Source organism: Solanum tuberosum, unplaced genomic scaffold (assembly GCF_000226075.1).
Source record: "Solanum tuberosum cultivar DM 1-3 516 R44 unplaced genomic scaffold, SolTub_3.0 scf00567, whole genome shotgun sequence".
NCBI lineage: Eukaryota > Viridiplantae > Streptophyta > Magnoliopsida > Solanales > Solanaceae > Solanum > Solanum tuberosum.
The window spans coordinates 81,075-88,818 of record NW_006239487.1 but is presented as its reverse complement, the minus strand read 5'-3'; the positions used below and the strand labels follow the sequence as shown (position 1 = coordinate 88,818).

The following is a 7,744-nucleotide window of genomic DNA, read 5'->3' as shown; positions in this document are numbered from 1 at the left end:
ATGAAGTACACCTTCTTCGCTAAGCTGGTTAAGTAGGAAAGTTATAAGCAAATTATCAAAAGGACACTTGACATGTTCAAAGAGAAACAAGGCATCAAACATTATTTACGTTCAATACGCTATAACAAACTAAAGATATTCAGATATAGACTTGTCAATCAACTGATTTCTTAAACTTTAATTAACTTTATCAACAACAACAAAAAGAATCCTTAAATTTCATGGTCAAATATGTTTCTATTAGAAAATGTAATGAGGATATCATCAGATATCTGGAAAGGAAACTCTACCAGTTTAAGCAGATTTGCCAACTGTTGCAGAACCTGATGACTAGCAACCCTTCTTTTCAGTGAAGGGCACCCAAGAAGATGGAGAACAACAGGAAATAAATGCATACTATTATTAGAAGAATTTCGACTTGTGATGCTAAATATCTGCCCACGGCGTTAATCACCCTTCAGTTGCTGAATCTCCCCAGATATACACTCAAGCAAACTTGGTACAGTTGATGCGACAACCATCCCAAGTGCATCTAGTGGCAGCCACCTCTTCCCATTCATACAAAGTAGAACCACAAATATGAGTGCCTTTCCCTTCAAAACTTCACTTCCCTGCTCAATTAGAGTCAACAGATTCAGAAAAAGATTCTTGTATTCGACCAAGGCAAGAAAGTACCTTCCAACACTTGGAAGTGCATGACTTTCAAGGAGGGTCATGTTCAGAATGTTTAAGCAGCTTTGTTACTCTCTTGAATTATTTGACCAGACTTGAAATCACATCCTTGAATGAAAGTTTTCCATGACTCGTGGAATACTAGAAGGGCTAAAACGAACAAGATGAGCCAAGCAAGACCCTGCTGTCAGCCACATGCTCTCCTGCTTTCCAGAAGCCCTAAATATATAGCGAAGGTTAGCAATAACATCTTGGCTGGTGAATTGAGCTGACCAGTACCCTCTTTGACTGGAGATATTTCCAATTGTCCTCAGAGCATTAAGTATAGTAATATCATCCTCTCTGTTTCGTAAAAGTGATGAAACCAATGAAATTATTGGGCTTGTAACCTACAACATTAACATTTTCAGAAAGGAATGTTAAAACAGAATGTGAGGCTTTGCAATATGTAAATATAGCGTTGTGTTACTCTTAATACACTTGTTCATTTTACTACCATACAGTGTTGCATTACAAGGGAATTGCAAGCTTATTAGTTCATCCAGTAAAATACAGAGAAAAATTTGTAGAATCTTGTATGTATGTATAGCTTCTACAGTATTTCGTGATGCGGGACAGATAGCTAACAGGGAAAAATTGAAGTCTAAGTTGTCATTTGTAATCCATCTTATTCTTCATGTTAGAAATATGTCCCGTGCTGATTTCTAGGACATGATTTACTACAAGTTAATCATTATATACACTTGCATGTTAGACAGTATACGTGACTGTATAATTATCACTAATTAAAAGAAAATTGGTTTTTAGCCCATTAATAAGTATACCATTTATATCCTAGTGACAACTTGCATTGTGTCTCATAAGAGCTGCATTGGTGCTTCAATTGTGTTTCTGACAGTGTCTATGCTTTTAAATAATTTGCTCATAGAACACTTAATACTTAAAACCTCATTGCAGTATAGCTTAGTGAGATATCGTGGAGAGGAATTTTTAAAAATATAACACCCCCTCGGTTTCACAATTTATAAATCTAAGTTCACAATATTCAAAAGTCTTCCTTACTTAAACTCCACGCAAAGTCAAAACAAGACAAAAATAAAAATGGAGGGAGTAATAAACTTGACAAGCCGCACCAATAATAAGTTGCAGCAACAAAGATACCTGCCAACAGGATGAGGGTCGGCTGTCCTTAGATGGAGACTCCAATGGTTTATTATCCCGAACATGCTCATTTTGAGTAGATATATAAAATAGTAATTCGCACAAAGAAACCATGGAAAACCTTCTCAAATTCTCTTGCCTGTCTCTCAGACAATCAGTTATTGCACCTAATATTCTAGAATTGCCAGCTCATCCCCTATAAAAGTAGAGTGATGAATCAACAAGCCAATAAGTGAAACAAGTTGATCACGTAGCAGAAAAACCATGGAGTGATGAAGCATTTTGACTAGAACCAACACGATAGACCCATTGGTCAAGATGTTGGCTGCATCAGAATTGCTGCTCAAAAGCTCAAAGTGTCTGATCACATTTTGCTTCTCTCCTGAGGGAGTATTCCCACTAACAATACAGATGATTCTACTATTAAAAGAGTCTAATTGCTCATTTGACATATTGACAAAATCAGACAGTTAAGGTGCATCACATAAGTAAAGGAATTGCGTCTGAACCGTTAACTAATATTCTGCTAAGCATTACAGATTCCTGAGAGATAAGATGGATGCCAAAGAATATCTGAAAGGTTCGTAGATGGTTTTGAAATATCAGAGAAATCTTATTTTGTGAGAACTGGAAGTGGAAAAGGAAGCATGATTGAAACTTCAACGTCATATAATTGGTCAAAAGCACTTCCAAACAGTTATGCCACCAATTTACTTTTCCTATGTTCATTTCAGGGCAAAAAGGAGGGGAGAGATAGGTGAACTACATGGGAGGAAGGTGTCTTTAATATATCACTCAATTTTCTTGCTAATCCAAAATCACACAGCTGCGAGGAAAACAAATGGAACTACAACGTCATATAATTGGTCAAAAGCACACCTCATGATGTTGAAAAGTCACAACATAAAGATCACCATACCTTCGCCATTCCACTTTCATCCAACAGGATGTTTGGTGGCTTTAAGTCACAGTAAATTATTCCCTTTCCCTGCCAGAAATCTCTTGACCTCTTTTTGCCTCAAGTTCACTTGGTTTCTTCAAATATCCTAAAATCAAACTCTCCATTTCATTTTCATGCAAATATGAAGAAAAAAAAACCACATTAAAAGCATCAATTCAAAACTAAAGCAAGCCAAAATAACTACGAAAAGAGCCTCAAATGAGGTGAAATCCACCATTCAAGCCAAAATAACTACGAAAAAATTCCCAAATGAGGTGAAATCCACCACTCATCATCACCCCCAACTTAGAAACTTTGTTTGTCCTCAAAGTAAAGAAAATCAAAAACACAAGAGGCTCTTATTTCAAGACACACCACAAATCAATTTCCTTCTCTCAATTAAGCACAATGACAAAGGTAATGGCTTTGGTTGGTACTAGCAAATATTCCACATGCAAACTTTTCACAAAAGAAATCCTCTCATTCTTATGAAACATTTTTAAAAATCTAGAATCATTTAAGTGACATCAACTCAAACTCAAGAAATGACTCAATTCATTAACTCTTGGACATGCTTACTTGACTCAATTAGGAATTTTCAAAATCACCACTTTTTCAACTTACATGCCCTCACAAGAAAGAAGTGTCCCAAAACCCCACACACATATAAACAAGACAAGGGACAAAGATTCAACACTCACACTCACAAAGAATCATCTCATGCACACAAATGTCACACAAATTGACTCAACTCCATTTGGTTAGAAATCTCAAAGGACTTTGTTAAGCTTAGGAAAGGTAAGGATGTTATTTAGATATAAGTGACTACACCCTCCTTGAACGATACACAACAAATCATTTCCAACTTTCTCCACTTTTCTTTACTTTTCAAACCCATGCACATTCCACACTATTTTTCATTTTTCTTTTCTTCTTACCACTCTAGATTCCCCACATGCAACCATTTCAACTTTTGGAGGATTCAAGTCTCATTTATTCATTTTCTTTCATTCTTTTTCAAAAAAAAATTTTCTTTAAGACTTTCCATCCATCCTTCAATTTCTCATTTCTTTTTTGTTTCTTTTTTTTATATCAAGCCCTCATGTGGTAAGCATTCCTTCAATGAATTTCCCATAACACCCCCAACTTAGGCTTTTAGCCTCAACTTTCACATCCTCAAGTTCAAGGAGGGAAGGGTTCAAAAGAGGGTTACTTTTTCAAAAAGGATAAGGCTTGTAATATGGTTGCCAATAAAAAGGATTAGGCTCAAAGGAGGCAACTAACGATATATTTAGTGCAAAGGTGGGATTTTCAGGCAAAGTAGTTCAAGAACATCAAAGAAAGCCTAAGATCATTTCTCCAACAAAACTAGATCAAGACCAACATTTCAAGACCAGCCGGGCAAGTTCTAGGTGACAAAAGCAAACACAAGGCATTATTCAACAACTCACCACACATGGCCTGCAAATCAATCAAGATGGTTCAAAATCTTACTTCCTTTTCAAAATACAAGTAGCATTGAACATTTTAACAGCTAACGAATCAAATTTAACTTGTTCATTTTAGGGCAAAAAGAAGGGGAGACAGAGGTGAACTACGTGGGAGGAAGGTGTCTTTAATAAATCACTCAATTTTCTTGCTAATCCAAAATCACACAGCTGCCAGGAAACAAATGGAACTTCAACGTCATATAATTGGTAAAAAGCACGAGTCATGATGTGGAAAAGTCACAACATAAAGATCACCATACTATCTTCGTGATTCCATTTTCATCCAACATGATGTTTGATGGCTTTAAGTCACAGTAAATACCCTTTTAATGCAAGTATCTCGTATAGTAGAAACAACACCAAAAAAGTAATTCATGCCCAAAAGAACAAGTGTTACAAAGAACAATGAAGGCTAAAGTTCCTAACAAAAGAGCTCTAACAAGGCCACATGCAAGATGATGTATTGAATCTTCAGGAAGCTTACCATCCTTAAAATTTGAGATTAAATGATGCAGATGCAAGTTGTGACATTACCAACTACAATAAACTGTGGTCATTTTGACTACTCTTTAAATACAAATAAAAAAAGAAACCTATTTCTTCACATCATTTTGCTGGCACAAGAAACAAGTTAGTCCAAAGAGTGAGAACCTTTCTTTGGGAGTTGGAGACAGAACACTCCCTATTGTGCATGCGTCTTGGAGAAGAGATGATTGCCAGGATTGGGATTCTTGAAGGCTCTCCGCGTCGCGGACCCTGGTGCCAAATTTGGCCGGTTTCGACTAAATATAAAGAGACTCAAATTTTTATTTTATCATTATTCTTTTTTCTGGGTTTTGAAGAACGACGACTTTGGGAGCTTTTTCATTTGCATTTAGGGTTCATTCATAAACTATTTTCTATTGAATCTCTTTATGTTATTTAAACATTGCGTAATTGAGAATCTTGATAGGAGTAGCTAATTTCCCTAGTTCTAGGCCTGTGGCTATTGGATGATTCTGTTTTATTGAGTTTAATGGATGAAAATTAATTATCACATGAATCAATCTTTTGCTCTTGTTTTAGTATTTCGTGCTTGATCACCACAAAAATAAATATCTTGTCTAAATTGAACTCGGGAGGGATAAGATGATAGAATGTGGGGCAAAAGGAACATGATTTACTCTTAGATTTAGAATTGATTTGTATCTAGAATAGGGATACCTAGAAACCTTGCTCGGTAAGTAGACATGACGAAATCATAATGCTCGATAATTGGTTCAGCCTATCCCCGCTCAACTATGTAATTAGGCTGCCAATTATCGTAGGCAATTAGAGGTCAGAAGGCAATAATCATATAATTAACCCTTTGATCATCCATTCTACAAAATAATATGCATGAATCCTTAAGCTTATAAATAGAATATAAATTATATAAAAATCCAATTCACTATTCTTCATAACACTTGTTACAAATTGAAAGTATTGGAAAAATTGAATTAATCTAATCTTGAGTCCCTGTGGGTACGATACCCGCCTCTTAAAAAGAGCCACTTTAATACTTGCACGATCACATACACTTGCGTGTGCGATTGGGCGCAACAAGTTTTTGGCGCCGCTGCCGGGGACTTTAGAATTAGAAAGTATTTGATTTATCTAATTTCTGAAGTTATTGAGCAAGTGTTGACAACTTGATTTTAGCTATTCATTTTGCAGGTTGTGTTGAAACTTCAAACTGTAAGACAACTATGACTTGGTAGAGCCTCTCGCTGAACCGGAAAAAATTGTTCATTACCGAAGAAGGCAAAGATGACTCACATCGTCAAGGGGGTTTGCTGGGAAATACTGATCCCAACCCAGGCAACAAGTGAATGCGGTAGGTACGCGTAGTGGGTTGTTATTGGAGGAGTTGGCTCCAAAGAAGAGAAGTGTTGAATCTATAGTTAAAGAGAGTGAGCCCAAGGAGAGTGAGACTGTTGTACAAGAAGATAGAGTACCCCAATAGCAAAATTGCCTCCTCCATTTCCTCATAAGTTTAAAAAACAGAATGAGGATGGATGTTTTGGTAAGTTTCTCTCTCTATTAAAACAAGTTCACATTAACTTGCTTCTAGTAGATGTTTTGTAGGGTATATATGTCAAGTATGTGAAGGAGATTGTGACAAATAAGAGGAGACTGATAATATGAAACAGTGGCACTTACTGAAGAGTGTAGCTCTAGAATCCAAAATAAGTTGCCTCCCAAACTGAAAGATCTGGGCAGCATTACGGTTCAAATCATCATAGGGCAAAGCATCCATGCGCGAGGGTTGTGGGGGATGTCTTGGGTCCAGGTGGGATCTTTGATATTTTCGGTAGATTTTGTGATGTTGAACTTTGAGCCAGATCCTGAGGTTCCTTTCATCCTTGGAAGACCTTTCTTGGCCACAAGGCATGCTATGATAGATGTAGTAGCCGGTCAATTGACAAAGTGGAAGTGCTTGATGTATATAAGGCGTTGAAACTGTCGGCCGTGTATGAAGAGTTGTCTGCCATAACAGTAATAGATCTTGCAGCAGAAGCTCATTATATTGCATCCAAGGACCCTCTGGAGCGTGTGTTAGTGGGGCATGATATTTATTGGGATGCTGAAGTACAAGAATTGGTGCAGATGTGTCTAGTGTGGGCATATCAAGAGATCATTGGGATCCATTGGATCCTTGCTGGATGGGAGGCAACCCATCGTGTGTGTGTTAATGGCTGTTGTTCGTAAAATGTGCAGAGATCAAGAATGCGCAGCCATAGCATGTCGCGGAGCAGGTCACAAATTTTACCTCGCTAGAAATTAAATTTTCTAGGGTGAGGCAGAACACTCTGTAATGTGCACGCATCGCGAGGTAGGCCAGGAATTTTGGATTCGACAAGAATTAATTTTTTCCTCAAAAATAAAGGAGCTCCGTGATGTAGCCACGTTGCGGAGAGTCTCAAATAATCTATTTTTCTGGGAAATAATGTTCTTCGCAAAACAGAAGACTCCGTAATGGAGCCGCGTCGCGGACCAGCTAAGGATAATTTGATTTTCATTAAAAATTTGGGTTTCACCCATAATTTTAAAAAATCCGACCCGACCCTCGTTTTAATCCTAATTCTACCCTAAATTCACCACTATTCTCCCATTTTTCTCCCCCATTACCCACGATTTCCCCCCTCCCTTGTCCTTGTGCGATTTTTCTAGGTTCATTCGACCTCTCTTTCCCGATTCCTCTATTCTCCAACATCAAAGGTACGCTTGCTATAGTTTCTCTTGATAAATTAGTGTGTTGATGTTGAGTGGTGATTGGTAGTGGATGGAAGTTGTGGAGGCTGAATTTTAATGAATATTTTGAATTCATGAGTAGAAATAGCTGATTGTTTGATCTCATGTTGGCATTGGGTTAAGTGTGGTTGTATGAACATTGTAGGGTGAAGAAATGGGGGGCTGTTTGATGAATAAGATTCTACGCTTCGTGGAATTTGAAGGTATT

General features: G+C 37.3%; 1 pseudogene; it reads right to left on the bottom strand.

Moving 5' to 3' along the window:
- Window positions 1-446: 446 nt before the first annotated feature.
- Window positions 447-2,285, bottom strand: LOC102591438 (serine/threonine-protein kinase RUNKEL-like; annotated as a pseudogene).
- Window positions 2,286-7,744: the final 5,459 nt, after the last annotated feature.